The sequence below is a fragment of the Saccoglossus kowalevskii genome, chromosome 2 (genome assembly GCF_978046115.1).
Source record: "Saccoglossus kowalevskii chromosome 2, keSacKowa6.1, whole genome shotgun sequence".
Lineage (NCBI taxonomy): Eukaryota > Metazoa > Hemichordata > Enteropneusta > Harrimaniidae > Saccoglossus > Saccoglossus kowalevskii.
Genome location: NC_140642.1, coordinates 33,184,665 through 33,208,403, shown reverse-complemented (window position 1 = coordinate 33,208,403; position 23,739 = coordinate 33,184,665). Strand labels below are relative to the sequence as shown.

The following is a 23,739-nucleotide window of genomic DNA, read 5'->3' as shown; positions in this document are numbered from 1 at the left end:
ATCTGCAGTCGAATGCTCTAACACTGAGCTATATCCCCACATGTATAAAATAAATATAGAACAATAACGACTGATACTATTTTGAAATTACGTCATAATGTGCTTAAATTGTTCATACATAAACAAAATGAAGCGTTTAGGATAGAGTGAATGATCTGGACACAAGTGTTTTATGTTGGCTAATATATAACATTAAAATAGAAAGGGACACCCGGGTTCGAACCAGGGACCTCTCGATCTGCAGTCGAATGCTCTACCACTGAGCTATATCCCCACGTGATTAAAATAAATGTAGAAAAATAACGACTGATACTATTTTGAAATTACGTCATAATGTGCTTGAGTTGTTCATGCATAAACAAAATAAAGTGTTTAGGATAGAGTGAATGATCTGGACACAAGTGTTTTATGTTGGCAAATGCATAACATTAAAATAGAAGGGGACACCCGGGTTCGAACCAGGGACCTCCAGATCTGCAGTCGAATGCTCTACCACTGAGCTATATCCCCACATGTTTAAACTAAATATAGGTAAATAACGACTAATACTATTTTGAAATTACGTAAAAATGTTCTTAAATTGCTCATACATGAACAAAATGAAGTGTTGGTAGGCATAGAGTGAATGATATGAATACATGGGGTTTATTTGTACTAATATACAACATTAAAATTAAAGGGGACACCCGGGTTTGAACCAGGGACCTGTCGATCTGCAGTCGAATGCTCCACCACTGAGCTATATCCCCACATGTTTAAACTAAATATAGGTAAATAACGACTAATACTATTTTGAAATTACGTAAAAATGTTCTTAAATTTCTCATACGTGAACAAAATGAAGTGTTGGTAGGCATAGAGTGAATGATATGGATACAAGTGTTTTATGTTGGCTAATATATAACATTAAAATAGAAGGGGACACGCGGGTTCGAACCAGGGACCTCTCGATCTGCAGTCGAATGCTCTACCACTGAGCTATATCCCCACATGTATAAAATAAATATAGAACAATAACGACTGATACTATTTTGAAATTACGTCATATTGTGCTTAAATTGTTCATACATAAACAAAATGAAGCGTTTAGGATAGAGTGAATGATCTGGACACATGTGTTTTATGTTGGCAAATGCATAACATTAAAATAGAAAGGGAAACCCGGGTTCAAACCAGGGACCTCTCGATCTGCAGGCGAATGCTCTACCACTGAGCTATATCCCCACATGTTTAAAATAAATATAGAACAATAACGACTAATACTATTTTGAAATTACGTCATAATGTGCTTAAATTGTTCATACATAAATAAAATGAAGTGTTGTTACGCATACAGTGAATGATATGGATACAAGGGGTTTATTTCTGCTAATATATAACATTAAAATTAAAGGGGACACCCGGGTTCAAACCAGGGACCTCTCGATCTGCTGTCGAATGCTCTACCACTGAGCTATATCCCCACATGTTTAAAATAAATATAGAAAAATAACTACTGATACAATTTTAAAATTACGTCATAATGTGCTTAAATTGTTCATCATAAACAAAATGAAGCGTTTAGGCATAGAGTGAATGATCTGGACACAAGTGTTTTATGTTGGCTAATATATAACATTAAAATAGAAAGGGACACCCGGGTTCGAACCAGGGACCTCTCGATCTGCAGTCGAATGCTCTACCACTGAGCTATATCCCCACGTGATTAAAATAAATGTAGAAAAATAACGACTGATACTATTTTGAAATTACGTCATAATGTGCTTGAGTTGTTCATGCATAAACAAAATAAAGTGTTTAGGATAGAGTGAATGATCTGGACACAAGTGTTTTATGTTGGCAAATGCATAACATTAAAATAGAAGGGGACACCCGGGTTCGAACCAGGGACCTCCAGATATGCAGTCGAATGCTCTACCACTGAGCTATATCCCCACATGTTTAAACTAAATATAGGTAAATAACGACTAATACTATTTTGAAATTACGTAAAAATGTTCTTAAATTGCTCATACATGAACAAAATGAAGTGTTGGTAGGCATAGAGTGAATGATATGAATACATGGGGTTTATTTGTACTAATATACAACATTAAAATTAAAGGGGACACCCGGGTTTGAACCAGGGACCTGTCGATCTGCAGTCGAATGCTCCACCACTGAGCTATATCCCCACATGTTTAAACTAAATATAGGTAAATAACGACTAATACTATTTTGAAATTACGTAAAAATGTTCTTAAATTTCTCATACGTGAACAAAATGAAGTGTTGGTAGGCATAGAGTGAATGATATGGATACAAGTGTTTTATGTTGGCTAATATATAACATTAAAATAGAAGGGGACACGCGGGTTCGAACCAGGGACCTCTCGATCTGCAGTCGAATGCTCTACCACTGAGCTATATCCCCACATGTATAAAATAAATATAGAACAATAACGACTGATACTATTTTGAAATTACGTCATATTGTGCTTAAATTGTTCATACATAAACAAAATGAAGCGTTTAGGATAGAGTGAATGATCTGGACACATGTGTTTTATGTTGGCAAATGCATAACATTAAAATAGAAAGGGAAACCCGGGTTCAAACCAGGGACCTCTCGATCTGCAGGCGAATGCTCTACCACTGAGCTATATCCCCACATGTTTAAAATAAATATAGAACAATAACGACTAATACTATTTTGAAATTACGTCATAATGTGCTTAAATTGTTCATACATAAATAAAATGAAGTGTTGTTACGCATACAGTGAATGATATGGATACAAGGGGTTTATTTCTGCTAATATATAACATTAAAATTAAAGGGGACACCCGGGTTCAAACCAGGGACCTCTCGATCTGCTGTCGAATGCTCTACCACTGAGCTATATCCCCACATGTTTAAAATAAATATAGAAAAATAACTACTGATACAATTTTAAAATTACGTCATAATGTGCTTAAATTGTTCATCATAAACAAAATGAAGCGTTTAGGCATAGAGTGAATGATCTGGACACAAGTGTTTTATGTTGGCTAATATATAACATTAAAATAGAAGGGGACATCCGGGTTCGAACCAGGGACCTCTCGATCTGCAGTCGAATGTTCTACCACTGAGCTATATCCCCACATGTATAAAATAAATATAGAACAATAACGACTGATACTATTTTGAAATTACGTCATTATGTGCTTAAATTGTTCATACATAAACAAAATGAAGCGTTTAGGATAGAGTGAATGATCTGGACACAAGTGTTTTATGTTGGCAAATGCATAACATTAAAATAGAAGAGGACACCCGGGTTCGAACCAGGGACCTCTCGATCTGCAGTCGAATGCTCTACCACTGAGCTATATCCCCACATGTTTAAAACAAATATAGAAAAATAACTACTGATACAATTTTAAAATTACGTCATAATGTGCTTAAATTGTTCATCATAAACAAAATGAAGCGTTTAGGCATAGAGTGAATGATCTGGACACAAGTGTTTTATGTTGGCAAATGCATAACATTAAAATAGAAGGGGACACCCGGGTTCGAACCAGGGACCTCTCGATCTGCAGTAGAATGCTCTACCACTCAGCTATATCCCCACATGTTTAAAATAAATATAGGAAAATAACGACTGATACTATATTGAAATTACGTATAAACTGTGCTTAAATTGTTCATACATAAACAAAATGAAGTGTTGTTCGGCATAGAGTGAATGATATGAATACATGGGGTTTATTTGTACTAATATACAACATTAAAATTAAAGGGGACACCCGGGTTTGAACCAGGGACCTGTCGATCTGCAGTCGAATGCTCTACCACTGAGCTATATCCCCACATGTTTAAACTAAATATAGGTAAATAACGACTAATACTATTTTGAAATTACGTAAAAATGTTCTTAAATTGCTCATACATGAACAAAATGAAGTGTTGGTAGGCATAGAGTGAATGATATGGATACAAGTGTTTTATGTTGGCTAATATATAACATTAAAATAGAATGAGACACCCGAGTTCGAACCAGGGACCTCTCGATCTGCAGTCGAATGCTCTACCACTGAGCTATATCCCCACATGTATAAAATAAATATAGAACAATAACGACTGATACTATTTTGAAATTACGTCATAATGTGCTTAAATTGTTCATACATAAATAAAATGAAGTGTTGTTACGCATACAGTGAATGATATGGATACAAGGGGTTTATTTCTGCTAATATATAACATTAAAATTAAAGGAGACACCCGGGTTCTAACCAGGGACCTCTCGATCTGCAGGCGAATGCTCTACCACTGAGCTATATCCCCACATGTTTAAAATTAATATAGGAAAATAACGACTGATACTATTTTGAAATTACGTAAACATGTGCTTAAACTGTTCATACATAAACATACTGAAGTGTTGTTACGCATACAGTGAATGATATGAATACAAGTGTTTTATGTTGGCTAATATATAACATTAAAATAGAAGGGGACACCCGGGTTCGAACCAGAGACCTCTCGATCTGCAGTCGAATGCGCTACCACTGAGCTATATCCCCACATGTATAAAATAAATATAGAACAATAACGACTGATACTATTTTGAAATACGTCATAATGTGCTTAAATTGTTCATACATAAACAAAATGAAGCGTTTAGGATAGAGTGAATGATCTGGACACAAGTGTTTTATGTTGGCAAATGCATAACATTAAAATAGAAGGGGACACCCGGGTTCGAACCAGGGACCTCTCGATCTGCAGTCGAATGCTCTACCACTGAGCTATATCTCAACACGTTTAAAATAAATATAGAAAAATAACGACTAATACTATTTCGAAATTACGTCATAATGTGCTTAAATAGTTCATACATAAATAAAATGAAGTGTTGTTACGCATACAGTGAATGATATGGATACAAGGGGTTTATTTCTGCTAATATATAACATTAAAATTAAAGGGGACGCCCGGGTTCAAACCAGGGACCTCTCGATCTGCAGTCGAATGCTCTACCACTGAGCTATATCCCCACATGTTTAAAATAAATATAGAAAAATAACTACTGATACAATTTTAAAATTACGTCATAATGTGCTTAAATTGTTCACCATAAACAAAATGAAGCGTTTAGGCATAGAGTGAATAATCTGGACACAAGTGTTTTATGTTGGCTAATATATAACATTAAAGTAGAAGGGGACACCCGGGTTCGAACCAGGGACCTCTCGATCTGTAGTCGAATGCTCTACCACTGAGCTATATCCCCACATGTATAAAATAAATATAGAACAATAACGACTGATACTATTTTGAAATTACGTCATAATGTGCTTAAATTGTTCATACATGAACAAAATGAAGCGTTTAGGATAGAGTGAATGATCTGGACACAAGTGTTTTATGTTGGCAAATGCATAACATTAAAATAGAATGGGACACCCGGGTTCGAACCAGGTACCTCTCGATCTGCAGTCGAATGCTCTACCACTGAGCTATATTCCCACATGTTTAAAATAAACATAGAAAAATAACGACTAATACTATTTTGAAATTACGTCATAATGTGCTTAAATTGTTCATACATAAATAAAATGAAGTGTTGTTACGCATACAGTGAATGATATGGATACAAGGGGTTTATTTCTGCTAATATATAACATTAAAATTAAAGGGGACACCCGGGTTCAAACCAGGGACCTCTCGATCTGCAGTCGAATGCTCTACCACTGAGCTATAACCCCACATGTTTAAACTAAATATAGGTAAATAACGACTAATACTATTTTGAAATTACGTCATAATGTGCTTAAATTGTTCATACATAAATAAAATGAAGTGTTGTTACGCATACAGTGAATGATATGGATACAAGGGGTTTATTTCTGCTAATATATAACATTAAAATTAAAGGGGACACCCGGGTTCAAACCAGGGACCTCTCGATCTGCAGTCGAATGCTCTACCACTGAGCTATATCCCCACATGTTTAAAATAAATATAGAAAAATAACTACTGATACAATTTTAAAATTACGTCATAATGTGCTTAAATTGTTCATCATAAACAAAATAAAGCGTTTAGGCATAGAGTGAATGATCTGGACACAAGTGTTTTATGTTGGCTAATATATAACAGTAGAATAGAAGGGGACACCCGAGTTCGAACCGGGGACCTCTCGATCTGCAGTCGAATGCTCTACCACTGAGCTATATCCCCACATGTTTAAAATAATATAGAAAAATAACGACTAATACTATTTTGAAATTACGTCATAATGTGCTTAAATTGTTCATACATAAATAAAATGAAGTGTTGTTACGCATATAGTGAATGATATGGATACAAGGGGTTTATTTCTGCTAATATATAACATTAAAATTAAAGGGGACACCCGGGTTCAAACCAGGGCCTCTCGATCTGCAGTCGAATGCTCTACCACTGAGCTATATCCCCACATGTTTAAAATAAATATAGAAAAATAACTACTGATACAATTTTAAAATTACGTCATAATGTGCTTAAATTGTTCATCATAAACAAAATGAAGCGTTTAGGCATAGAGTGAATGATCTGGACACAAGTGTTTTATGTTGGCTAATATATAACATTAAAATAGAAGGGCACATTCGGGTTCGAACCAGGGACCTCTCGATCTGCAGTCGAATGCTCTAACACTGAGCTATATCCCCACATGTATAAAATAAATATAGAACAATAACGACTGATACTATTTTGAAATTACGTCATAATGTGCTTAAATTGTTCATACATAAACAAAATGAAGCGTTTAGGATAGAGTGAATGATCTGGACACAAGTGTTTTATGTTGGCTAATATATAACATTAAAATAGAAAGGGACACCCGGGTTCGAACCAGGGACCTCTCGATCTGCAGTCGAATGCTCTACCACTGAGCTATATCCCCACGTGATTAAAATAAATGTAGAAAAATAACGACTGATACTATTTTGAAATTACGTCATAATGTGCTTGAGTTGTTCATGCATAAACAAAATAAAGTGTTTAGGATAGAGTGAATGATCTGGACACAAGTGTTTTATGTTGGCAAATGCATAACATTAAAATAGAAGGGGACACCCGGGTTCGAACCAGGGACCTCCAGATCTGCAGTCGAATGCTCTACCACTGAGCTATATCCCCACATGTTTAAACTAAATATAGGTAAATAACGACTAATACTATTTTGAAATTACGTAAAAATGTTCTTAAATTGCTCATACATGAACAAAATGAAGTGTTGGTAGGCATAGAGTGAATGATATGAATACATGGGGTTTATTTGTACTAATATACAACATTAAAATTAAAGGGGACACCCGGGTTTGAACCAGGGACCTGTCGATCTGCAGTCGAATGCTCCACCACTGAGCTATATCCCCACATGTTTAAACTAAATATAGGTAAATAACGACTAATACTATTTTGAAATTACGTAAAAATGTTCTTAAATTTCTCATACGTGAACAAAATGAAGTGTTGGTAGGCATAGAGTGAATGATATGGATACAAGTGTTTTATGTTGGCTACTATATAACATTAAAATAGAAGGAGACACGCGGGTTCGAACCAGGGACCTCTCGATCTGCAGTCGAATGCTCTACCACTGAGCTATATCCCCACATGTATAAAATAAATATAGAACAATAACGACTGATACTATTTTGAAATTACGTCATATTGTGCTTAAATTGTTCATACATAAACAAAATGAAGCGTTTAGGATAGAGTGAATGATCTGGACACATGTGTTTTATGTTGGCAAATGCATAACATTAAAATAGAAAGGGAAACCCGGGTTCAAACCAGGGACCTCTCGATCTGCAGGCGAATGCTCTACCACTGAGCTATATCCCCACATGTTTAAAATAAATATAGAACAATAACGACTAATACTATTTTGAAATTACGTCATAATGTGCTTAAATTGTTCATACATAAATAAAATGAAGTGTTGTTACGCATACAGTGAATGATATGGATACAAGGGGTTTATTTCTGCTAATATATAACATTAAAATTAAAGGGGACACCCGGGTTCAAACCAGGGACCTCTCGATCTGCTGTCGAATGCTCTACCACTGAGCTATATCCCCACATGTTTAAAATAAATATAGAAAAATAACTACTGATACAATTTTAAAATTACGTCATAATGTGCTTAAATTGTTCATCATAAACAAAATGAAGCGTTTAGGCATAGAGTGAATGATCTGGACACAAGTGTTTTATGTTGGCTAATATATAACATTAAAATAGAAGAGGACATCCGGGTTCGAACCAGGGACCTCTCGATCTGCAGTCGAATGCTCTACCACTGAGCTATATCCCCACATGTATAAAATAAATATAGAACAATAACGACTGATACTATTTTGAAATTACGTCATTATGTGCTTAAATTGTTCATACATAAACAAAATGAAGCGTTTAGGATAGAGTGAATGATCTGGACACAAGTGTTTTATGTTGGCAAATGCATAACATTAAAATAGAAGAGGACACCCGGGTTCGAACCAGGGACCTCTCGATCTGCAGTCGAATGCTCTACCACTGAGCTATATCCCCACATGTTTAAAACAAATATAGAAAAATAACTACTGATACAATTTTAAAATTACGTCATAATGTGCTTAAATTGTTCATCATAAACAAAATGAAGCGTTTAGGCATAGAGTGAATGATCTGGACACAAGTGTTTTATGTTGGCAAATGCATAACATTAAAATAGAAGGGGACACCCGGGTTCGAACCAGGGACCTCTCGATCTGCAGTAGAATGCTCTACCACTCAGCTATATCCCCACATGTTTAAAATAAATATAGAAAAATAACGACTAATACTATTTTGAAATTACGTGATAATGTGCTTAAATTGTTCATACATAAATAAAATGAAGTGTTGTTACGCATACAGTGAATGATATGGATACAAGGGGTTTATTTCTGCTAATATATAACATTAAAATTAAAGGAGACACCCGGGTTCAAACCAGGGACCTCTCGATCTGCAGTCGAATGCTCTACCACTGAGCTATATCCCCACATGTTTAAAACAAATATAGAAAAATAACTACTGATACAATTTTAAAATTACGTCATAATGTGCTTAAATTGTTCATCATAAACAAAATGAAGCGTTTAGGCATAGAGTGAATGATCTGGACACAAGTGTTTTATGTTGGCTAATATATAACATTAAAATAGAAAGGGACACCCGGGTTCGAACCAGGGACCTCTCGATCTGCAGTCGAAAGCTCTACCACTGAGCTATATCCCCACATGATTAAAATAAATGTAGAAAAATAACGACTGATACTATTTTGAAATTACGTCATAATGTGCTTGATTTGTTCATGCATTAACAAAATAAAGTGTTTAGGATAGAGTGAATGATCTGGACACAAGTGTTTTATGTTGGCAAATGCATAACATTAAAATAGAAGGGGACACCCGGGTTCGAACCAGGTACCTCTCGATCTGCAGTCGAATGCTCTACCACTGAGCTATATCCCAACATGTTTAAAATAAATATAGGAAAATAACGACTGATACTATATTGAAATTACGTATAAACTGTGCTTAAATTGTTCATACATAAACAAAATGAAGTGTTGTTCGGCATAGAGTGAATGATATGAATACATGGGGTTTATTTGTACTAATATACAACATTAAAATTAAAGGGGACACCCGGGTTTGAACCAGGGACCTGTCGATCTGCAGTCGAAGGCTCTACCACTGAGATATATCCCCACATGTTTAAACTAAATATAGGTAAATAACGACTAATACTATTTTGAAATTACGTAAAAATGTTCTTAAATTGCTCATACATGAACAAAATGAAGTGTTGGTAGGCATAGAGTGAATGATATGGATACAAGTGTTTTATGTTGGCTAATATATAACATTAAAATAGAAGGGAACACCCGGGTTCGAACCAGGGACCTCTCGATCTGCAGTCGAATGCTCTACCACTGAGCTATATCCCCACATGTATAAAATAAATATAGAACAATAACGACTGATACTATTTTGAAATTACGTCATAATGTGCTTAAATTGTTCATACATAAACAAAATGAAGCGTTTAGGATAGAGTGAATGATCTGGACACAAGTGTTTTATGTTGGCAAATGCATAACATTAAAATAGAAGTGAACACCCGGGTTCGAACCAGGAACCTCTCGATCTGCAGTCGAATGCTCTACCACTGAGCTATATCCCCACATGTTTAAAATAAATATAGAAAAATAACGACTAATACTATTTTGAAATTACGTCATAATGTGCTTAAATTGTTCATACATAAATAAAATGATGTGTTGTTACGCATACAGTGAATGATATGGATACAAGGGGTTTATTTCTGCTAATATATAACATTAAAATTAAAGGAGACACCCGGGTTCAAACCAGGGACCTCTCGATCTGCAGTCGAATGCTCTACCACTGAGCTATATTCCCACATGTATAAAATAAATATAGAACAATAACGACTGATACTATTTTGAAATTACGTCATTATGTGCTTAAATTGTTCATACAGAAACAAAATGAAGCGTTTAGGATAGAGTGAATGATCTGGACACAAGTGTTTTATGTTGGCAAATGCATAACATTAAAATAGAAGGGGACACCCGGGTTCGAACCAGGGACCTCTCGATCTGCAGTCGAATGCTCTACCACTGAGCTATATCCCCACATGTTTAAAATAAATATAGAAAAATAACGACTAATACTATTTTGAAATTACGTCATAATGTGCTTAAATTGTTCATACATAAATAAAATGAAGTGTTGTTACGCATACAGTGAATGATATGGATACAAGGGGTTTATTTCTGCTAATGTATAACATTAAAATTAAAGGAGACACCCGGGTTCAAACCAGGGACCTCTCGATCTGCAGTCGAATGCTCTACCACTGAGCTATATCCCCACATGTTTAAAACAAAGATAGAAAAATAACTACTGATACAATTTTAAAATTACGTCATAATGTGCTTAAATTGTTCATCATAAACAAAATGAAGCGTTTAGGCATAGAGTGAATGATCTGGACACAAGTGTTTTATGTTGGCTAATATATAACATTAAAATAGAAAGGGACACCCGGGTTCGAACCAGGGACCTCTCGATCTGCAGTCGAATGCTCTACCACTGAGCTATATCCCCACATGATTAAAATAAATGTAGAAAAATAACGACTGATACTATTTTGAAATTACGTCATAATGTGCTTGAATTGTTCATGCATTAACAAAATAAAGTGTTTAGGATAGAGTGAATGATCTGGACACAAGTGTTTTATGTTGGCAAATGCATAACATTAAAATAGAAGGGGACACCCGGGTTCGAACCAGGTACCTCTCGATCTGCAGTCGAATGCTCTACCACTGAGCTATATCCCAACATGTTCAAAATAAATATAGGAAAATAACGACTGATACTATATTGAAATTACGTATAAACTGTGCTTAAATTGTTCATACATAAACAAAATGAAGTGTTGTTCGGCATACAGTGAATTATATGGATACAAGGGGTTTATTTCTGCTAATATATAACATTAAAATTAAAGGGGACACCCGGGTTCAAACCAGGGACCTCTCGATCTGCAGTCCAATGCTCTACCACTGAGCTATATCCCCACATGTTTAAAATAAATATAGAAAAATAACTACTGATACTATTTTAAAATTACGTCATAATGTGCTTAAATTGTTCATACATAAACAAAATGAAGTGTTTAGGCATAGAGTGAATGATCTGGACACAAGTGTTTTATGTTGGCTAATGTATAACATTAAAATAGAAGGGGACACCCGGGTTCGAACCAGGGACCTCTCGATCTGCAGTCGAATGCTCTACCACTGAGCTATATCCCCACATGTTTAAAATAAATATAGAAAAATAACGACTAATACTATTTTGAAATTACGTCATAATGTGCTTAAATTGTTCATACATAAATAAAATGATGTGTTGTTACGCATACAGTGAATGATATGGATACAAGGGGTTTATTTCTGCTAATATATAACATTAAAATTAAAGGGGACACCCGGGTTCAAACCAGGGCCTCTCGATCTGCAGTCGAATGCTCTACCACTGAGCTATATCCCCACATGTTTAAAATAAATATAGAAAAATAACTACTAATACAATTTTAAAATTACGTCATAATGTGCTTAAATTGTTCATCATAAACAAAATGAAGCGTTTAGGCATAGAGTGAATGATCTGGACACAAGTGTTTTATGTTGGCTAATATATAACATTAAAATAGAAGGGCACATTCGGGTTCGAACCAGGGACCTCTCGATCTGCAGTCGAATGCTCTAACACTGAGCTATATCCCCACATGTATAAAATAAATATAGAACAATAACGACTGATACTATATTGAAATTACGTATAAACTGTGCTTAAATTGTTCATACATAAACAAAATGAAGTGTTGTTCGGCATACAGTGAATTATATGGATACAAGGGGTTTATTTCTGCTAATATATAACATTAAAATTAAAGGGGACACCCGGGTTCAAACCAGGGACCTCTCGATCTGCAGTCCAATGCTCTACCACTGAGCTATATCCCCACATGTTTAAAATAAATATAGAAAAATAACTACTGATACTATTTTAAAATTACGTCATAATGTGCTTAAATTGTTCATACATAAACAAAATGAAGTGTTTAGGCATAGAGTGAATGATCTGGACACAAGTGTTTTATGTTGGCTAATGTATAACATTAAAATAGAAGGGGACACCCGGGTTCGAACCAGGGACCTCTCGATCTGCAGTCGAATGCTCTACCACTGAGCTATATCCCCACATGTTTAAAATAAATATAGAAAAATAACGACTAATACTATTTTGAAATTACGTCATAATGTGCTTAAATTGTTCATACATAAATAAAATGATGTGTTGTTACGCATACAGTGAATGATATGGATACAAGGGGTTTATTTCTGCTAATATATAACATTAAAATTAAAGGGGACACCCGGGTTCAAACCAGGGCCTCTCGATCTGCAGTCGAATGCTCTACCACTGAGCTATATCCCCACATGTTTAAAATAAATATAGAAAAATAACTACTGATACAATTTTAAAATTACGTCATAATGTGCTTAAATTGTTCATCATAAACAAAATGAAGCGTTTAGGCATAGAGTGAATGATCTGGACACAAGTGTTTTATGTTGGCTAATATATAACATTAAAATAGAAGGGCACATTCGGGTTCGAACCAGGGACCTCTCGATCTGCAGTCGAATGCTCTAACACTGAGCTATATCCCCACATGTATAAAATAAATATAGAACAATAACGACTGATACTATTTTGAAATTACGTCATAATGTGCTTAAATTGTTCATACATAAACAAAATGAAGCGTTTAGGATAGAGTGAATGATCTGGACACAAGTGTTTTATGTTGGCTAATATATAACATTAAAATAGAAAGGGACACCCGGGTTCGAACCAGGGACCTCTCGATCTGCAGTCGAATGCTCTACCACTGAGCTATATCCCCACGTGATTAAAATAAATGTAGAAAAATAACGACTGATACTATTTTGAAATTACGTCATAATGTGCTTGAGTTGTTCATGCATAAACAAAATAAAGTGTTTAGGATAGAGTGAATGATCTGGACACAAGTGTTTTATGTTGGCAAATGCATAACATTAAAATAGAAGGGGACACCCGGGTTCGAACCAGGGACCTCCAGATCTGCAGTCGAATGCTCTACCACTGAGCTATATCCCCACATGTTTAAACTAAATATAGGTAAATAACGACTAATACTATTTTGAAATTACGTAAAAATGTTCTTAAATTGCTCATACATGAACAAAATGAAGTGTTGGTAGGCATAGAGTGAATGATATGAATACATGGGGTTTATTTGTACTAATATACAACATTAAAATTAAAGGGGACACCCGGGTTTGAACCAGGGACCTGTCGATCTGCAGTCGAATGCTCCACCACTGAGCTATATCCCCACATGTTTAAACTAAATATAGGTAAATAACGACTAATACTATTTTGAAATTACGTAAAAATGTTCTTAAATTTCTCATACGTGAACAAAATGAAGTGTTGGTAGGCATAGAGTGAATGATATGGATACAAGTGTTTTATGTTGGCTACTATATAACATTAAAATAGAAGGAGACACGCGGGTTCGAACCAGGGACCTCTCGATCTGCAGTCGAATGCTCTACCACTGAGCTATATCCCCACATGTATAAAATAAATATAGAACAATAACGACTGATACTATTTTGAAATTACGTCATATTGTGCTTAAATTGTTCATACATAAACAAAATGAAGCGTTTAGGATAGAGTGAATGATCTGGACACATGTGTTTTATGTTGGCAAATGCATAACATTAAAATAGAAAGGGAAACCCGGGTTCAAACCAGGGACCTCTCGATCTGCAGGCGAATGCTCTACCACTGAGCTATATCCCCACATGTTTAAAATAAATATAGAACAATAACGACTAATACTATTTTGAAATTACGTCATAATGTGCTTAAATTGTTCATACATAAATAAAATGAAGTGTTGTTACGCATACAGTGAATGATATGGATACAAGGGGTTTATTTCTGCTAATATATAACATTAAAATTAAAGGGGACACCCGGGTTCAAACCAGGGACCTCTCGATCTGCTGTCGAATGCTCTACCACTGAGCTATATCCCCACATGTTTAAAATAAATATAGAAAAATAACTACTGATACAATTTTAAAATTACGTCATAATGTGCTTAAATTGTTCATCATAAACAAAATGAAGCGTTTAGGCATAGAGTGAATGATCTGGACACAAGTGTTTTATGTTGGCTAATATATAACATTAAAATAGAAGAGGACATCCGGGTTCGAACCAGGGACCTCTCGATCTGCAGTCGAATGCTCTACCACTGAGCTATATCCCCACATGTATAAAATAAATATAGAACAATAACGACTGATACTATTTTGAAATTACGTCATTATGTGCTTAAATTGTTCATACATAAACAAAATGAAGCGTTTAGGATAGAGTGAATGATCTGGACACAAGTGTTTTATGTTGGCAAATGCATAACATTAAAATAGAAGAGGACACCCGGGTTCGAACCAGGGACCTCTCGATCTGCAGTCGAATGCTCTACCACTGAGCTATATCCCCACATGTTTAAAACAAATATAGAAAAATAACTACTGATACAATTTTAAAATTACGTCATAATGTGCTTAAATTGTTCATCATAAACAAAATGAAGCGTTTAGGCATAGAGTGAATGATCTGGACACAAGTGTTTTATGTTGGCAAATGCATAACATTAAAATAGAAGGGGACACCCGGGTTCGAACCAGGGACCTCTCGATCTGCAGTAGAATGCTCTACCACTCAGCTATATCCCCACATGTTTAAAATAAATATAGAAAAATAACGACTAATACTATTTTGAAATTACGTGATAATGTGCTTAAATTGTTCATACATAAATAAAATGAAGTGTTGTTACGCATACAGTGAATGATATGGATACAAGGGGTTTATTTCTGCTAATATATAACATTAAAATTAAAGGAGACACCCGGGTTCAAACCAGGGACCTCTCGATCTGCAGTCGAATGCTCTACCACTGAGCTATATCCCCACATGTTTAAAACAAATATAGAAAAATAACTACTGATACAATTTTAAAATTACGTCATAATGTGCTTAAATTGTTCATCATAAACAAAATGAAGCGTTTAGGCATAGAGTGAATGATCTGGACACAAGTGTTTTATGTTGGCTAATATATAACATTAAAATAGAAAGGGACACCCGGGTTCGAACCAGGGACCTCTCGATCTGCAGTCGAAAGCTCTACCACTGAGCTATATCCCCACATGATTAAAATAAATGTAGAAAAATAACGACTGATACTATTTTGAAATTACGTCATAATGTGCTTGATTTGTTCATGCATTAACAAAATAAAGTGTTTAGGATAGAGTGAATGATCTGGACACAAGTGTTTTATGTTGGCAAATGCATAACATTAAAATAGAAGGGGACACCCGGGTTCGAACCAGGTACCTCTCGATCTGCAGTCGAATGCTCTACCACTGAGCTATATCCCAACATGTTTAAAATAAATATAGGAAAATAACGACTGATACTATATTGAAATTACGTATAAACTGTGCTTAAATTGTTCATACATAAACAAAATGAAGTGTTGTTCGGCATAGAGTGAATGATATGAATACATGGGGTTTATTTGTACTAATATACAACATTAAAATTAAAGGGGACACCCGGGTTTGAACCAGGGACCTGTCGATCTGCAGTCGAAGGCTCTACCACTGAGATATATCCCCACATGTTTAAAGTAAATATAGGTAAATAACGACTAATACTATTTTGAAATTACGTAAAAATGTTCTTAAATTGCTCATACATGAACAAAATGAAGTGTTGGTAGGCATAGAGTGAATGATATGGATACAAGTGTTTTATGTTGGCTAATATATAACATTAAAATAGAAGGGAACACCCGGGTTCGAACCAGGGACCTCTCGATCTGCAGTCGAATGCTCTACCACTGAGCTATATCCCCACATGTATAAAATAAATATAGAACAATAACGACTGATACTATTTTGAAATTACGTCATAATGTGCTTAAATTGTTCATACATAAACAAAATGAAGCGTTTAGGATAGAGTGAATGATCTGGACACAAGTGTTTTATGTTGGCAAATGCATAACATTAAAATAGAAGTGAACACCCGGGTTCGAACCAGGAACCTCTCGATCTGCAGTCGAATGCTCTACCACTGAGCTATATCCCCACATGTTTAAAATAAATATAGAAAAATAACGACTAATACTATTTTGAAATTACGTCATAATGTGCTTAAATTGTTCATACATAAATAAAATGATGTGTTGTTACGCATACAGTGAATGATATGGATACAAGGGGTTTATTTCTGCTAATATATAACATTAAAATTAAAGGAGACACCCGGGTTCAAACCAGGGACCTCTCGATCTGCAGTCGAATGCTCTACCACTGAGCTATATTCCCACATGTATAAAATAAATATAGAACAATAACGACTGATACTATTTTGAAATTACGTCATTATGTGCTTAAATTGTTCATACAGAAACAAAATGAAGCGTTTAGGATAGAGTGAATGATCTGGACACAAGTGTTTTATGTTGGCAAATGCATAACATTAAAATAGAAGGGGACACCCGGGTTCGAACCAGGGACCTCTCGATCTGCAGTCGAATGCTCTACCACTGAGCTATATCCCCACATGTTTAAAATAAATATAGAAAAATAACGACTAATACTATTTTGAAATTACGTCATAATGTGCTTAAATTGTTCATACATAAATAAAATGAAGTGTTGTTACGCATACAGTGAATGATATGGATACAAGGGGTTTATTTCTGCTAATGTATAACATTAAAATTAAAGGAGACACCCGGGTTCAAACCAGGGACCTCTCGATCTGCAGTCGAATGCTCTACCACTGAGCTATATCCCCACATGTTTAAAACAAAGATAGAAAAATAACTACTGATACAATTTTAAAATTACGTCATAATGTGCTTAAATTGTTCATCATAAACAAAATGAAGCGTTTAGGCATAGAGTGAATGATCTGGACACAAGTGTTTTATGTTGGCTAATATATAACATTAAAATAGAAAGGGACACCCGGGTTCGAACCAGGGACCTCTCGATCTGCAGTCGAATGCTCTACCACTGAGCTATATCCCCACATGATTAAAATAAATGTAGAAAAATAACGACTGATACTATTTTGAAATTACGTCATAATGTGCTTGAATTGTTCATGCATTAACAAAATAAAGTGTTTAGGATAGAGTGAATGATCTGGACACAAGTGTTTTATGTTGGCAAATGCATAACATTAAAATAGAAGGGGACACCCGGGTTCGAACCAGGTACCTCTCGATCTGCAGTCGAATGCTCTACCACTGAGCTATATCCCAACATGTTCAAAATAAATATAGGAAAATAACGACTGATACTATATTGAAATTACGTATAAACTGTGCTTAAATTGTTCATACATAAACAAAATGAAGTGTTGTTCGGCATACAGTGAATTATATGGATACAAGGGGTTTATTTCTGCTAATATATAACATTAAAATTAAAGGGGACACCCGGGTTCAAACCAGGGACCTCTCGATCTGCAGTCCAATGCTCTACCACTGAGCTATATCCCCACATGTTTAAAATAAATATAGAAAAATAACTACTGATACTATTTTAAAATTACGTCATAATGTGCTTAAATTGTTCATACATAAACAAAATGAAGTGTTTAGGCATAGAGTGAATGATCTGGACACAAGTGTTTTATGTTGGCTAATGTATAACATTAAAATAGAAGGGGACACCCGGGTTCGAACCAGGGACCTCTCGATCTGCAGTCGAATGCTCTACCACTGAGCTATATCCCCACATGTTTAAAATAAATATAGAAAAATAACGACTAATACTATTTTGAAATTACGTCATAATGTGCTTAAATTGTTCATACATAAATAAAATGATGTGTTGTTACGCATACAGTGAATGATATGGATACAAGGGGTTTATTTCTGCTAATATATAACATTAAAATTAAAGGAGACACCCGGGTTCAAACCAGGGAACTCTCGATCTGCAGTCGAATGCTCTACCACTGAGCTATATTCCCACATGTATATAATAAATATAGAACAATAACGACTGATACTATTTTGAAATTACGTCATTATGTGCTTAAATTGTTCATACAGAAACAAAATGAAGCGTTTAGGATAGAGTGAATGATCTGGACACAAGTGTTTTATGTTGGCAAATGCATAACATTAAAATAGAAGGGGACACCCGGGTTCGAACCAGGGACCTCTCGATCTGCAGTCGAATGCTCTACCACTGAGCTATATCCCCACATGTTTAAAATAAATATAGAAAAATAACGACTAATACTATTTTGAAATTACGTCATAATGTGCTTAAATTGTTCATACATAAATAAAATGATGTGTTGTTACGCATACAGTGAATGATATGGATACAAGGGGTTTATTTCTGCTAATATATAACATTAAAATTAAAGGAGACACCCGGGTTCAAACCAGGGACCTCTCGATCTGCAGTCGAATGCTCTACCACTGAGCTATATTCCCACATGTATAAAATAAATATAGAACAATAACGACTGATACTATTTTGAAATTACGTCATTATGTGCTTAAATTGTTCATACAGAAACAAAATGAAGCGTTTAGGATAGAGTGAATGATCTGGACACAAGTGTTTTATGTTGGCAAATGCATAACATTAAAATAGAAGGGGACACCCGGGTTCGAACCAGGGACCTCTCGATCTGCAGTCGAATGCTCTACCACTGAGCTATATCCCCACATGTTTAAAATAAATATAGAAAAATAACGACTAATACTATTTTGAAATTACGTCATAATGTGCTTAAATTGTTCATACATAAATAAAATGAAGTGTTGTTACGCATACAGTGAATGATATGGATACAAGGGGTTTATTTCTGCTAATATATAACATTAAAATTAAAGGAGACACCCGGGTTCAAACCAGGGACCTCTCGATCTGCAGTCGAATGCTCTACCACTGAGCTATATCCCCACATGTTTAAAACAAAGATAGAAAAATAACTACTGATACAATTTTAAAATTACGTCATAATGTGCTTAAATTGTTCATCATAAACAAAATGAAGCGTTTAGGCATAGAGTGAATGATCTGGACACAAGTGTTTTATGTTGGCTAATATATAACATTAAAATAGAAAGGGACACCCGGGTTCGAACCAGGGACCTCTCGATCTGCAGTCGAATGCTCTACCACTGAGCTATATCCCCACATGATTAAAATAAATGTAGAAAAATAACGACTGATACTATTTTGAAATTACGTCATAATGTGCTTGAATTGTTCATGCATTAACAAAATAAAGTGTTTAGGATAGAGTGAATGATCTGGACACAAGTGTTTTATGTTGGCAAATGCATAACATTAAAATAGAAGGGGACACCCGGGTTCGAACCAGGTACCTCTCGATCTGCAGTCGAATGCTCTACCACTGAGCTATATCCCAACATGTTCAAAATAAATATAGGAAAATAACGACTGATACTATATTGAAATTACGTATAAACTGTGCTTAAATTGTTCATACATAAACAAAATGAAGTGTTGTTCGGCATACAGTGAATTATATGGATACAAGGGGTTTATTTCTGCTAATATATAACATTAAAATTAAAGGGGACACCCGGGTTCAAACCAGGGACCTCTCGATCTGCAGTCCAATGCTCTACCACTGAGCTATATCCCCACATGTTTAAAATAAATATAGAAAAATAACTACTGATACTATTTTAAAATTACGTCATAATGTGCTTAAATTGTTCATACATAAACAAAATGAAGTGTTTAGGCATAGAGTGAATGATCTGGACACAAGTGTTTTATGTTGGCTAATGTATAACATTAAAATAGAAGGGGACACCCGTGTTCGAACCAGGGACCTCTCGATCTGCAGTCGAATGCTCTACCACTGAGCTATATCCCCACATGATTAAAATAAATATCGGAAAATAACGACTGATACTGTTTTGAAATTACGTAAAAAATGTGCTTAAATTGTTCATACATAAACAAAATGAAGTGTTGTTCGGCATAGAGTGAATGATATGAATACAAGGGGTTTATTTGAGCTATATCCCCACATGTTTAAAATAAATATAGGGAAATAACCACTGATACTATTTTGAAAGTACGTAAAAAATGTGCTTAAATTGTTCATACATAAACAAAATGAAGTGTTGTTCGGCATAGAGTGAATGATATGAATACAAGGGGTTTATTTGTGCTAATATACAACATTAAAATTAAAGGGGACACCCGGGACCTCTCGATCTGCAGTCGAATGCTCTACCACTAAGCTATATCCCCACATCTTTAAAATAAATATAAGGAAAAAACTACTGATACAATTTTAAAATTACGTCATAATGTGCTTAAATTGTTCATACATAAACAAAATGAAGCGTTTAGGCATAGAGTGAATGATCTGGACACAAGTGTTTTATGTTGGCTAATGTATAACATTAAAATAGAAGGGGACACCCGGGTTTAAAGCGAGGACCTCTCGATCTCAAGTCGAGCTCTACCACTGAGCTATATCCCCACAAGTTTAAAATAAATATAGAAAAATAACTAATGATACAATTTTAAAATTACGTCAAATTGTGCTTACATTTTTATTACATAAACAAAATGAAGTGTTTTGACATAGAGTGAATGATCTGGACACAAGTGTTTTCTGTTCGCTAATGCATAACATTAAAATAGAAGGGGACACCCGGGTTCGAACCAGGGACCTCTCGATCTGCAGTCGAATGCTCTACCACTGAGCTATATCCCCACATGTCTAAAATTAATATAGGAAAATAACGACTGATACTACTTTGAAATTACGTAAAATGTGCTTAAATTGTTCATACATAAACATACTGAAGTGTTGTTACGCATACAGTGAATGATATGGATACAAGGGGTTTATTTGAACTAATATATAACATTAAAATTAAAGGGGACACCCGGGTTCAAACCAGGGACCTCTCGATCTGCAGTCGAATGCTCTACCACTGAGCTATATCCCCTCATGTTTAAAATAAATATAGGAAAATAACGACTGATACTATTTTGAAATTACGTAAAAATGTGCTTAAATTGTTCATACATAAACATACTGAAGTGTTGTTACGCATAGAGTGAACGATCTGGACACAAGTGTTTTATTTTGGCTAATGTATAACATAAAAATTGAAGGGGACACCCGGGTTTAAACCGAGGACCTCTCGATCTACAGTCGAGCTCTACCACTGAGCTATATCCCCACAAGTTTAAAATAAATATAGAAAAATAACGACTGATACGATTTTGAAATTACGTCATAATGTGCTTAAATTATTCATACATAAACAAAATGAAGTGTTTAGGCATAGAGTGAAAGATCTGGACACAAGTGTTTTATGTTGGCTAATATATAACATTAAAATAGAAGGGGACACCCGGGTTCGAACCAGGGACCTCTCGATCTGCAGTCGAATGCTCTACCACTGAGCTATATCCCCACATGTTTAAAATAATTATAGAAAAATAACGACTGATATTATTTTGAAATTACGTCATAATGTGCTTAAATTGTTCATGCATAAATAAAATGAAGTGTTGTTACGCATACAGTGAATGATATGGATACAAGGGGTTTATTTGTGCTAATATATAACATTAAAATTAAAGGGGACACCCGGGTTCAAACCAGGGACCTCTCGATCTGCAGTCGAATGCTCTATCACTGAGCTATATCCCCACATGTTTAAACTAAATATAGGTAAATAACGACTAATACTATTTTGAAATTACATAAAAATGTGCTTAAATTGTTCATACATGAACAAACTGAAGTGTTGGTAGGCATAGAGTGAATGATATGGATACAAGTGTTTTAAGTTGGCTAATGTATAACATTAAAATAGAAGGGGACACCCGGGTTTAAACCGAGGACCTCTCGATCTGCAGTCGAGCTCTACCACTGAGCTATATCCCCACATCTTTAAAATAAATATAGGAAAATAACTACTGATACAATTTTGAAATTACGTCATAATGTGCTTAAATTATTCATACATAAACAAAATGAAGTGTTTAGGCATAGAGTGAAAGATCTGGACACAAGTGTTTTATGTTGGCTAATATATAACATTAAAATAGAAAGGGACACCCGGGTTCGAACCAGGGACCTCTCGATCTGCAGTCGAATGCTCTACCACTGAGCTATATCCCCACATGTTTAAAATAAATATAGAAAAATAACGACTGATATTATTTTGAAATTACGTCATAATGTGCTTAAATTGTTCATGCATAAATAAAATGAAGTGTTGTTACGCATACAGTGAATGATATGGATACAAGGGGTTTATTTGTGCTAGTATATAACATTAAAATTAAAGGGGACACCCGGGTTCAAACCAGGGACCTCTCGATCTGCAGTCGAATGCTCTACCACTGAGCTATATCCCCTCATGTTTAAAATAAATATAGGAAAATAACGACTGATACTATTTTGAAATTACGTAAAAATGTGCTTAAATTGTTCATACATAAACATACTGAAGTGTTGTTCGGCATAGAGTGAATGATATGAATACAAGAGGTTTATTTGTGCTAATATACAACATTAAAATTAAAGGGGACACCCGGGACCTCTCGATCTGCAGTCGAATGCTCTACCACTAAGCTATATCCCCACATCTTTAAAATAAATATAAGGAAATAACTACTGATACAATTTTAAAATTACGTCATAATGTGCTTAAATTGTTCATACATAAACAAAATGAAGCGTTTAGGCATAGAGTGAATGATCTGGACACAAGTGTTTTATGTTGGCTAATGTATAACATTAAAATAGAAGGGGACACCCGGGTTTAAAGCGAGGACCTCTCGATCTCAAGTCGAGCTCTACCACTGAGCTATATCCCCACAAGTTTAAAATAAATATAGAAAAATAACTAATGATACAAATTTAAAATTACGTCAAATTGTGC

The 23,739-nt window shown here is 35.0% G+C and overlaps 80 non-coding genes across 80 annotated transcripts; all 80 read right to left on the bottom strand.

Annotated features, from left to right (window-relative positions):
- Positions 1-202: 202 nt before the first annotated feature.
- TRNAC-GCA (transfer RNA cysteine (anticodon GCA)) lies at positions 203-274 on the bottom strand. Its single transcript has one exon. It is a non-coding gene; the product is annotated as a tRNA-Cys (tRNA).
- Positions 275-438: 164 nt separating this feature from the next.
- On the bottom strand, positions 439-510 carry TRNAC-GCA (transfer RNA cysteine (anticodon GCA)). Its single transcript has one exon. It is a non-coding gene; the product is annotated as a tRNA-Cys (tRNA).
- A 167-nt stretch (positions 511-677) lies between these two features.
- Positions 678-749, bottom strand: TRNAC-GCA (transfer RNA cysteine (anticodon GCA)). Its single transcript has one exon. It is a non-coding gene; the product is annotated as a tRNA-Cys (tRNA).
- Positions 750-916: 167 nt separating this feature from the next.
- TRNAC-GCA (transfer RNA cysteine (anticodon GCA)) lies at positions 917-988 on the bottom strand. The gene has a single exon. It is a non-coding gene; the product is annotated as a tRNA-Cys (tRNA).
- Positions 989-1,391: 403 nt separating this feature from the next.
- TRNAC-GCA (transfer RNA cysteine (anticodon GCA)) lies at positions 1,392-1,463 on the bottom strand. The gene has a single exon. It is a non-coding gene; the product is annotated as a tRNA-Cys (tRNA).
- Positions 1,464-1,627: 164 nt separating this feature from the next.
- On the bottom strand, positions 1,628-1,699 carry TRNAC-GCA (transfer RNA cysteine (anticodon GCA)). The gene has a single exon. It is a non-coding gene; the product is annotated as a tRNA-Cys (tRNA).
- Positions 1,700-1,863: 164 nt separating this feature from the next.
- TRNAC-GCA (transfer RNA cysteine (anticodon GCA)) lies at positions 1,864-1,935 on the bottom strand. Its single transcript has one exon. It is a non-coding gene; the product is annotated as a tRNA-Cys (tRNA).
- Positions 1,936-2,102: 167 nt separating this feature from the next.
- Positions 2,103-2,174, bottom strand: TRNAC-GCA (transfer RNA cysteine (anticodon GCA)). The gene has a single exon. It is a non-coding gene; the product is annotated as a tRNA-Cys (tRNA).
- Positions 2,175-2,341: 167 nt separating this feature from the next.
- TRNAC-GCA (transfer RNA cysteine (anticodon GCA)) lies at positions 2,342-2,413 on the bottom strand. The gene has a single exon. It is a non-coding gene; the product is annotated as a tRNA-Cys (tRNA).
- A 403-nt stretch (positions 2,414-2,816) lies between these two features.
- TRNAC-GCA (transfer RNA cysteine (anticodon GCA)) lies at positions 2,817-2,888 on the bottom strand. The gene has a single exon. It is a non-coding gene; the product is annotated as a tRNA-Cys (tRNA).
- A 164-nt stretch (positions 2,889-3,052) lies between these two features.
- Positions 3,053-3,124, bottom strand: TRNAC-GCA (transfer RNA cysteine (anticodon GCA)). Its single transcript has one exon. It is a non-coding gene; the product is annotated as a tRNA-Cys (tRNA).
- Positions 3,125-3,288: 164 nt separating this feature from the next.
- Positions 3,289-3,360, bottom strand: TRNAC-GCA (transfer RNA cysteine (anticodon GCA)). The gene has a single exon. It is a non-coding gene; the product is annotated as a tRNA-Cys (tRNA).
- A 404-nt stretch (positions 3,361-3,764) lies between these two features.
- On the bottom strand, positions 3,765-3,836 carry TRNAC-GCA (transfer RNA cysteine (anticodon GCA)). Its single transcript has one exon. It is a non-coding gene; the product is annotated as a tRNA-Cys (tRNA).
- A 406-nt stretch (positions 3,837-4,242) lies between these two features.
- Positions 4,243-4,314, bottom strand: TRNAC-GCA (transfer RNA cysteine (anticodon GCA)). Its single transcript has one exon. It is a non-coding gene; the product is annotated as a tRNA-Cys (tRNA).
- Positions 4,315-4,481: 167 nt separating this feature from the next.
- On the bottom strand, positions 4,482-4,553 carry TRNAC-GCA (transfer RNA cysteine (anticodon GCA)). Its single transcript has one exon. It is a non-coding gene; the product is annotated as a tRNA-Cys (tRNA).
- Positions 4,554-4,706: 153 nt separating this feature from the next.
- Positions 4,707-4,788, bottom strand: TRNAC-GCA (transfer RNA cysteine (anticodon GCA)). The gene has a single exon. It is a non-coding gene; the product is annotated as a tRNA-Cys (tRNA).
- Positions 4,789-4,955: 167 nt separating this feature from the next.
- On the bottom strand, positions 4,956-5,027 carry TRNAC-GCA (transfer RNA cysteine (anticodon GCA)). The gene has a single exon. It is a non-coding gene; the product is annotated as a tRNA-Cys (tRNA).
- Positions 5,028-5,191: 164 nt separating this feature from the next.
- TRNAC-ACA (transfer RNA cysteine (anticodon ACA)) lies at positions 5,192-5,263 on the bottom strand. Its single transcript has one exon. It is a non-coding gene; the product is annotated as a tRNA-Cys (tRNA).
- Positions 5,264-5,427: 164 nt separating this feature from the next.
- Positions 5,428-5,500, bottom strand: TRNAC-GCA (transfer RNA cysteine (anticodon GCA)). The gene has a single exon. It is a non-coding gene; the product is annotated as a tRNA-Cys (tRNA).
- Positions 5,501-5,666: 166 nt separating this feature from the next.
- Positions 5,667-5,738, bottom strand: TRNAC-GCA (transfer RNA cysteine (anticodon GCA)). The gene has a single exon. It is a non-coding gene; the product is annotated as a tRNA-Cys (tRNA).
- Positions 5,739-5,905: 167 nt separating this feature from the next.
- On the bottom strand, positions 5,906-5,977 carry TRNAC-GCA (transfer RNA cysteine (anticodon GCA)). The gene has a single exon. It is a non-coding gene; the product is annotated as a tRNA-Cys (tRNA).
- Positions 5,978-6,141: 164 nt separating this feature from the next.
- Positions 6,142-6,213, bottom strand: TRNAC-GCA (transfer RNA cysteine (anticodon GCA)). Its single transcript has one exon. It is a non-coding gene; the product is annotated as a tRNA-Cys (tRNA).
- A 166-nt stretch (positions 6,214-6,379) lies between these two features.
- TRNAC-GCA (transfer RNA cysteine (anticodon GCA)) lies at positions 6,380-6,450 on the bottom strand. The gene has a single exon. It is a non-coding gene; the product is annotated as a tRNA-Cys (tRNA).
- Positions 6,451-6,850: 400 nt separating this feature from the next.
- TRNAC-GCA (transfer RNA cysteine (anticodon GCA)) lies at positions 6,851-6,922 on the bottom strand. The gene has a single exon. It is a non-coding gene; the product is annotated as a tRNA-Cys (tRNA).
- A 164-nt stretch (positions 6,923-7,086) lies between these two features.
- Positions 7,087-7,158, bottom strand: TRNAC-GCA (transfer RNA cysteine (anticodon GCA)). The gene has a single exon. It is a non-coding gene; the product is annotated as a tRNA-Cys (tRNA).
- Positions 7,159-7,325: 167 nt separating this feature from the next.
- Positions 7,326-7,397, bottom strand: TRNAC-GCA (transfer RNA cysteine (anticodon GCA)). The gene has a single exon. It is a non-coding gene; the product is annotated as a tRNA-Cys (tRNA).
- A 167-nt stretch (positions 7,398-7,564) lies between these two features.
- Positions 7,565-7,636, bottom strand: TRNAC-GCA (transfer RNA cysteine (anticodon GCA)). The gene has a single exon. It is a non-coding gene; the product is annotated as a tRNA-Cys (tRNA).
- Positions 7,637-8,039: 403 nt separating this feature from the next.
- Positions 8,040-8,111, bottom strand: TRNAC-GCA (transfer RNA cysteine (anticodon GCA)). Its single transcript has one exon. It is a non-coding gene; the product is annotated as a tRNA-Cys (tRNA).
- Positions 8,112-8,275: 164 nt separating this feature from the next.
- Positions 8,276-8,347, bottom strand: TRNAC-GCA (transfer RNA cysteine (anticodon GCA)). The gene has a single exon. It is a non-coding gene; the product is annotated as a tRNA-Cys (tRNA).
- Positions 8,348-8,511: 164 nt separating this feature from the next.
- Positions 8,512-8,583, bottom strand: TRNAC-GCA (transfer RNA cysteine (anticodon GCA)). Its single transcript has one exon. It is a non-coding gene; the product is annotated as a tRNA-Cys (tRNA).
- Positions 8,584-8,986: 403 nt separating this feature from the next.
- On the bottom strand, positions 8,987-9,058 carry TRNAC-GCA (transfer RNA cysteine (anticodon GCA)). The gene has a single exon. It is a non-coding gene; the product is annotated as a tRNA-Cys (tRNA).
- Positions 9,059-9,222: 164 nt separating this feature from the next.
- TRNAC-GCA (transfer RNA cysteine (anticodon GCA)) lies at positions 9,223-9,294 on the bottom strand. Its single transcript has one exon. It is a non-coding gene; the product is annotated as a tRNA-Cys (tRNA).
- A 164-nt stretch (positions 9,295-9,458) lies between these two features.
- Positions 9,459-9,530, bottom strand: TRNAC-GCA (transfer RNA cysteine (anticodon GCA)). The gene has a single exon. It is a non-coding gene; the product is annotated as a tRNA-Cys (tRNA).
- A 407-nt stretch (positions 9,531-9,937) lies between these two features.
- On the bottom strand, positions 9,938-10,009 carry TRNAC-GCA (transfer RNA cysteine (anticodon GCA)). The gene has a single exon. It is a non-coding gene; the product is annotated as a tRNA-Cys (tRNA).
- Positions 10,010-10,173: 164 nt separating this feature from the next.
- TRNAC-GCA (transfer RNA cysteine (anticodon GCA)) lies at positions 10,174-10,245 on the bottom strand. The gene has a single exon. It is a non-coding gene; the product is annotated as a tRNA-Cys (tRNA).
- A 167-nt stretch (positions 10,246-10,412) lies between these two features.
- TRNAC-GCA (transfer RNA cysteine (anticodon GCA)) lies at positions 10,413-10,484 on the bottom strand. The gene has a single exon. It is a non-coding gene; the product is annotated as a tRNA-Cys (tRNA).
- Positions 10,485-10,648: 164 nt separating this feature from the next.
- On the bottom strand, positions 10,649-10,720 carry TRNAC-GCA (transfer RNA cysteine (anticodon GCA)). Its single transcript has one exon. It is a non-coding gene; the product is annotated as a tRNA-Cys (tRNA).
- Positions 10,721-10,887: 167 nt separating this feature from the next.
- On the bottom strand, positions 10,888-10,959 carry TRNAC-GCA (transfer RNA cysteine (anticodon GCA)). The gene has a single exon. It is a non-coding gene; the product is annotated as a tRNA-Cys (tRNA).
- Positions 10,960-11,123: 164 nt separating this feature from the next.
- On the bottom strand, positions 11,124-11,195 carry TRNAC-GCA (transfer RNA cysteine (anticodon GCA)). The gene has a single exon. It is a non-coding gene; the product is annotated as a tRNA-Cys (tRNA).
- Positions 11,196-11,359: 164 nt separating this feature from the next.
- On the bottom strand, positions 11,360-11,431 carry TRNAC-GCA (transfer RNA cysteine (anticodon GCA)). The gene has a single exon. It is a non-coding gene; the product is annotated as a tRNA-Cys (tRNA).
- Positions 11,432-11,599: 168 nt separating this feature from the next.
- TRNAC-GCA (transfer RNA cysteine (anticodon GCA)) lies at positions 11,600-11,671 on the bottom strand. The gene has a single exon. It is a non-coding gene; the product is annotated as a tRNA-Cys (tRNA).
- Positions 11,672-11,836: 165 nt separating this feature from the next.
- TRNAC-GCA (transfer RNA cysteine (anticodon GCA)) lies at positions 11,837-11,908 on the bottom strand. Its single transcript has one exon. It is a non-coding gene; the product is annotated as a tRNA-Cys (tRNA).
- Positions 11,909-12,075: 167 nt separating this feature from the next.
- Positions 12,076-12,146, bottom strand: TRNAC-GCA (transfer RNA cysteine (anticodon GCA)). Its single transcript has one exon. It is a non-coding gene; the product is annotated as a tRNA-Cys (tRNA).
- Positions 12,147-12,550: 404 nt separating this feature from the next.
- TRNAC-GCA (transfer RNA cysteine (anticodon GCA)) lies at positions 12,551-12,622 on the bottom strand. Its single transcript has one exon. It is a non-coding gene; the product is annotated as a tRNA-Cys (tRNA).
- A 165-nt stretch (positions 12,623-12,787) lies between these two features.
- TRNAC-GCA (transfer RNA cysteine (anticodon GCA)) lies at positions 12,788-12,859 on the bottom strand. The gene has a single exon. It is a non-coding gene; the product is annotated as a tRNA-Cys (tRNA).
- Positions 12,860-13,026: 167 nt separating this feature from the next.
- TRNAC-GCA (transfer RNA cysteine (anticodon GCA)) lies at positions 13,027-13,097 on the bottom strand. The gene has a single exon. It is a non-coding gene; the product is annotated as a tRNA-Cys (tRNA).
- Positions 13,098-13,497: 400 nt separating this feature from the next.
- On the bottom strand, positions 13,498-13,569 carry TRNAC-GCA (transfer RNA cysteine (anticodon GCA)). Its single transcript has one exon. It is a non-coding gene; the product is annotated as a tRNA-Cys (tRNA).
- Positions 13,570-13,733: 164 nt separating this feature from the next.
- TRNAC-GCA (transfer RNA cysteine (anticodon GCA)) lies at positions 13,734-13,805 on the bottom strand. Its single transcript has one exon. It is a non-coding gene; the product is annotated as a tRNA-Cys (tRNA).
- Positions 13,806-13,972: 167 nt separating this feature from the next.
- On the bottom strand, positions 13,973-14,044 carry TRNAC-GCA (transfer RNA cysteine (anticodon GCA)). The gene has a single exon. It is a non-coding gene; the product is annotated as a tRNA-Cys (tRNA).
- A 167-nt stretch (positions 14,045-14,211) lies between these two features.
- On the bottom strand, positions 14,212-14,283 carry TRNAC-GCA (transfer RNA cysteine (anticodon GCA)). Its single transcript has one exon. It is a non-coding gene; the product is annotated as a tRNA-Cys (tRNA).
- A 403-nt stretch (positions 14,284-14,686) lies between these two features.
- TRNAC-GCA (transfer RNA cysteine (anticodon GCA)) lies at positions 14,687-14,758 on the bottom strand. The gene has a single exon. It is a non-coding gene; the product is annotated as a tRNA-Cys (tRNA).
- A 164-nt stretch (positions 14,759-14,922) lies between these two features.
- Positions 14,923-14,994, bottom strand: TRNAC-GCA (transfer RNA cysteine (anticodon GCA)). The gene has a single exon. It is a non-coding gene; the product is annotated as a tRNA-Cys (tRNA).
- A 164-nt stretch (positions 14,995-15,158) lies between these two features.
- TRNAC-GCA (transfer RNA cysteine (anticodon GCA)) lies at positions 15,159-15,230 on the bottom strand. Its single transcript has one exon. It is a non-coding gene; the product is annotated as a tRNA-Cys (tRNA).
- A 403-nt stretch (positions 15,231-15,633) lies between these two features.
- Positions 15,634-15,705, bottom strand: TRNAC-GCA (transfer RNA cysteine (anticodon GCA)). Its single transcript has one exon. It is a non-coding gene; the product is annotated as a tRNA-Cys (tRNA).
- A 164-nt stretch (positions 15,706-15,869) lies between these two features.
- Positions 15,870-15,941, bottom strand: TRNAC-GCA (transfer RNA cysteine (anticodon GCA)). Its single transcript has one exon. It is a non-coding gene; the product is annotated as a tRNA-Cys (tRNA).
- A 164-nt stretch (positions 15,942-16,105) lies between these two features.
- Positions 16,106-16,177, bottom strand: TRNAC-GCA (transfer RNA cysteine (anticodon GCA)). Its single transcript has one exon. It is a non-coding gene; the product is annotated as a tRNA-Cys (tRNA).
- Positions 16,178-16,584: 407 nt separating this feature from the next.
- Positions 16,585-16,656, bottom strand: TRNAC-GCA (transfer RNA cysteine (anticodon GCA)). The gene has a single exon. It is a non-coding gene; the product is annotated as a tRNA-Cys (tRNA).
- A 164-nt stretch (positions 16,657-16,820) lies between these two features.
- Positions 16,821-16,892, bottom strand: TRNAC-GCA (transfer RNA cysteine (anticodon GCA)). The gene has a single exon. It is a non-coding gene; the product is annotated as a tRNA-Cys (tRNA).
- A 167-nt stretch (positions 16,893-17,059) lies between these two features.
- Positions 17,060-17,131, bottom strand: TRNAC-GCA (transfer RNA cysteine (anticodon GCA)). Its single transcript has one exon. It is a non-coding gene; the product is annotated as a tRNA-Cys (tRNA).
- A 164-nt stretch (positions 17,132-17,295) lies between these two features.
- Positions 17,296-17,367, bottom strand: TRNAC-GCA (transfer RNA cysteine (anticodon GCA)). The gene has a single exon. It is a non-coding gene; the product is annotated as a tRNA-Cys (tRNA).
- Positions 17,368-17,534: 167 nt separating this feature from the next.
- Positions 17,535-17,606, bottom strand: TRNAC-GCA (transfer RNA cysteine (anticodon GCA)). The gene has a single exon. It is a non-coding gene; the product is annotated as a tRNA-Cys (tRNA).
- A 164-nt stretch (positions 17,607-17,770) lies between these two features.
- Positions 17,771-17,842, bottom strand: TRNAC-GCA (transfer RNA cysteine (anticodon GCA)). The gene has a single exon. It is a non-coding gene; the product is annotated as a tRNA-Cys (tRNA).
- Positions 17,843-18,006: 164 nt separating this feature from the next.
- On the bottom strand, positions 18,007-18,078 carry TRNAC-GCA (transfer RNA cysteine (anticodon GCA)). The gene has a single exon. It is a non-coding gene; the product is annotated as a tRNA-Cys (tRNA).
- Positions 18,079-18,246: 168 nt separating this feature from the next.
- TRNAC-GCA (transfer RNA cysteine (anticodon GCA)) lies at positions 18,247-18,318 on the bottom strand. The gene has a single exon. It is a non-coding gene; the product is annotated as a tRNA-Cys (tRNA).
- Positions 18,319-18,483: 165 nt separating this feature from the next.
- TRNAC-GCA (transfer RNA cysteine (anticodon GCA)) lies at positions 18,484-18,555 on the bottom strand. The gene has a single exon. It is a non-coding gene; the product is annotated as a tRNA-Cys (tRNA).
- A 167-nt stretch (positions 18,556-18,722) lies between these two features.
- Positions 18,723-18,794, bottom strand: TRNAC-GCA (transfer RNA cysteine (anticodon GCA)). Its single transcript has one exon. It is a non-coding gene; the product is annotated as a tRNA-Cys (tRNA).
- A 164-nt stretch (positions 18,795-18,958) lies between these two features.
- On the bottom strand, positions 18,959-19,030 carry TRNAC-GCA (transfer RNA cysteine (anticodon GCA)). The gene has a single exon. It is a non-coding gene; the product is annotated as a tRNA-Cys (tRNA).
- Positions 19,031-19,197: 167 nt separating this feature from the next.
- Positions 19,198-19,269, bottom strand: TRNAC-GCA (transfer RNA cysteine (anticodon GCA)). The gene has a single exon. It is a non-coding gene; the product is annotated as a tRNA-Cys (tRNA).
- Positions 19,270-19,433: 164 nt separating this feature from the next.
- On the bottom strand, positions 19,434-19,505 carry TRNAC-GCA (transfer RNA cysteine (anticodon GCA)). The gene has a single exon. It is a non-coding gene; the product is annotated as a tRNA-Cys (tRNA).
- A 167-nt stretch (positions 19,506-19,672) lies between these two features.
- TRNAC-GCA (transfer RNA cysteine (anticodon GCA)) lies at positions 19,673-19,744 on the bottom strand. Its single transcript has one exon. It is a non-coding gene; the product is annotated as a tRNA-Cys (tRNA).
- A 164-nt stretch (positions 19,745-19,908) lies between these two features.
- TRNAC-GCA (transfer RNA cysteine (anticodon GCA)) lies at positions 19,909-19,980 on the bottom strand. The gene has a single exon. It is a non-coding gene; the product is annotated as a tRNA-Cys (tRNA).
- Positions 19,981-20,144: 164 nt separating this feature from the next.
- TRNAC-GCA (transfer RNA cysteine (anticodon GCA)) lies at positions 20,145-20,216 on the bottom strand. Its single transcript has one exon. It is a non-coding gene; the product is annotated as a tRNA-Cys (tRNA).
- Positions 20,217-20,384: 168 nt separating this feature from the next.
- Positions 20,385-20,456, bottom strand: TRNAC-GCA (transfer RNA cysteine (anticodon GCA)). The gene has a single exon. It is a non-coding gene; the product is annotated as a tRNA-Cys (tRNA).
- A 165-nt stretch (positions 20,457-20,621) lies between these two features.
- On the bottom strand, positions 20,622-20,693 carry TRNAC-GCA (transfer RNA cysteine (anticodon GCA)). Its single transcript has one exon. It is a non-coding gene; the product is annotated as a tRNA-Cys (tRNA).
- A 783-nt stretch (positions 20,694-21,476) lies between these two features.
- Positions 21,477-21,548, bottom strand: TRNAC-GCA (transfer RNA cysteine (anticodon GCA)). Its single transcript has one exon. It is a non-coding gene; the product is annotated as a tRNA-Cys (tRNA).
- Positions 21,549-21,714: 166 nt separating this feature from the next.
- Positions 21,715-21,786, bottom strand: TRNAC-GCA (transfer RNA cysteine (anticodon GCA)). Its single transcript has one exon. It is a non-coding gene; the product is annotated as a tRNA-Cys (tRNA).
- A 402-nt stretch (positions 21,787-22,188) lies between these two features.
- TRNAC-GCA (transfer RNA cysteine (anticodon GCA)) lies at positions 22,189-22,260 on the bottom strand. The gene has a single exon. It is a non-coding gene; the product is annotated as a tRNA-Cys (tRNA).
- A 167-nt stretch (positions 22,261-22,427) lies between these two features.
- Positions 22,428-22,499, bottom strand: TRNAC-GCA (transfer RNA cysteine (anticodon GCA)). Its single transcript has one exon. It is a non-coding gene; the product is annotated as a tRNA-Cys (tRNA).
- Positions 22,500-22,901: 402 nt separating this feature from the next.
- TRNAC-GCA (transfer RNA cysteine (anticodon GCA)) lies at positions 22,902-22,973 on the bottom strand. Its single transcript has one exon. It is a non-coding gene; the product is annotated as a tRNA-Cys (tRNA).
- A 167-nt stretch (positions 22,974-23,140) lies between these two features.
- TRNAC-GCA (transfer RNA cysteine (anticodon GCA)) lies at positions 23,141-23,212 on the bottom strand. The gene has a single exon. It is a non-coding gene; the product is annotated as a tRNA-Cys (tRNA).
- Positions 23,213-23,739: the final 527 nt, after the last annotated feature.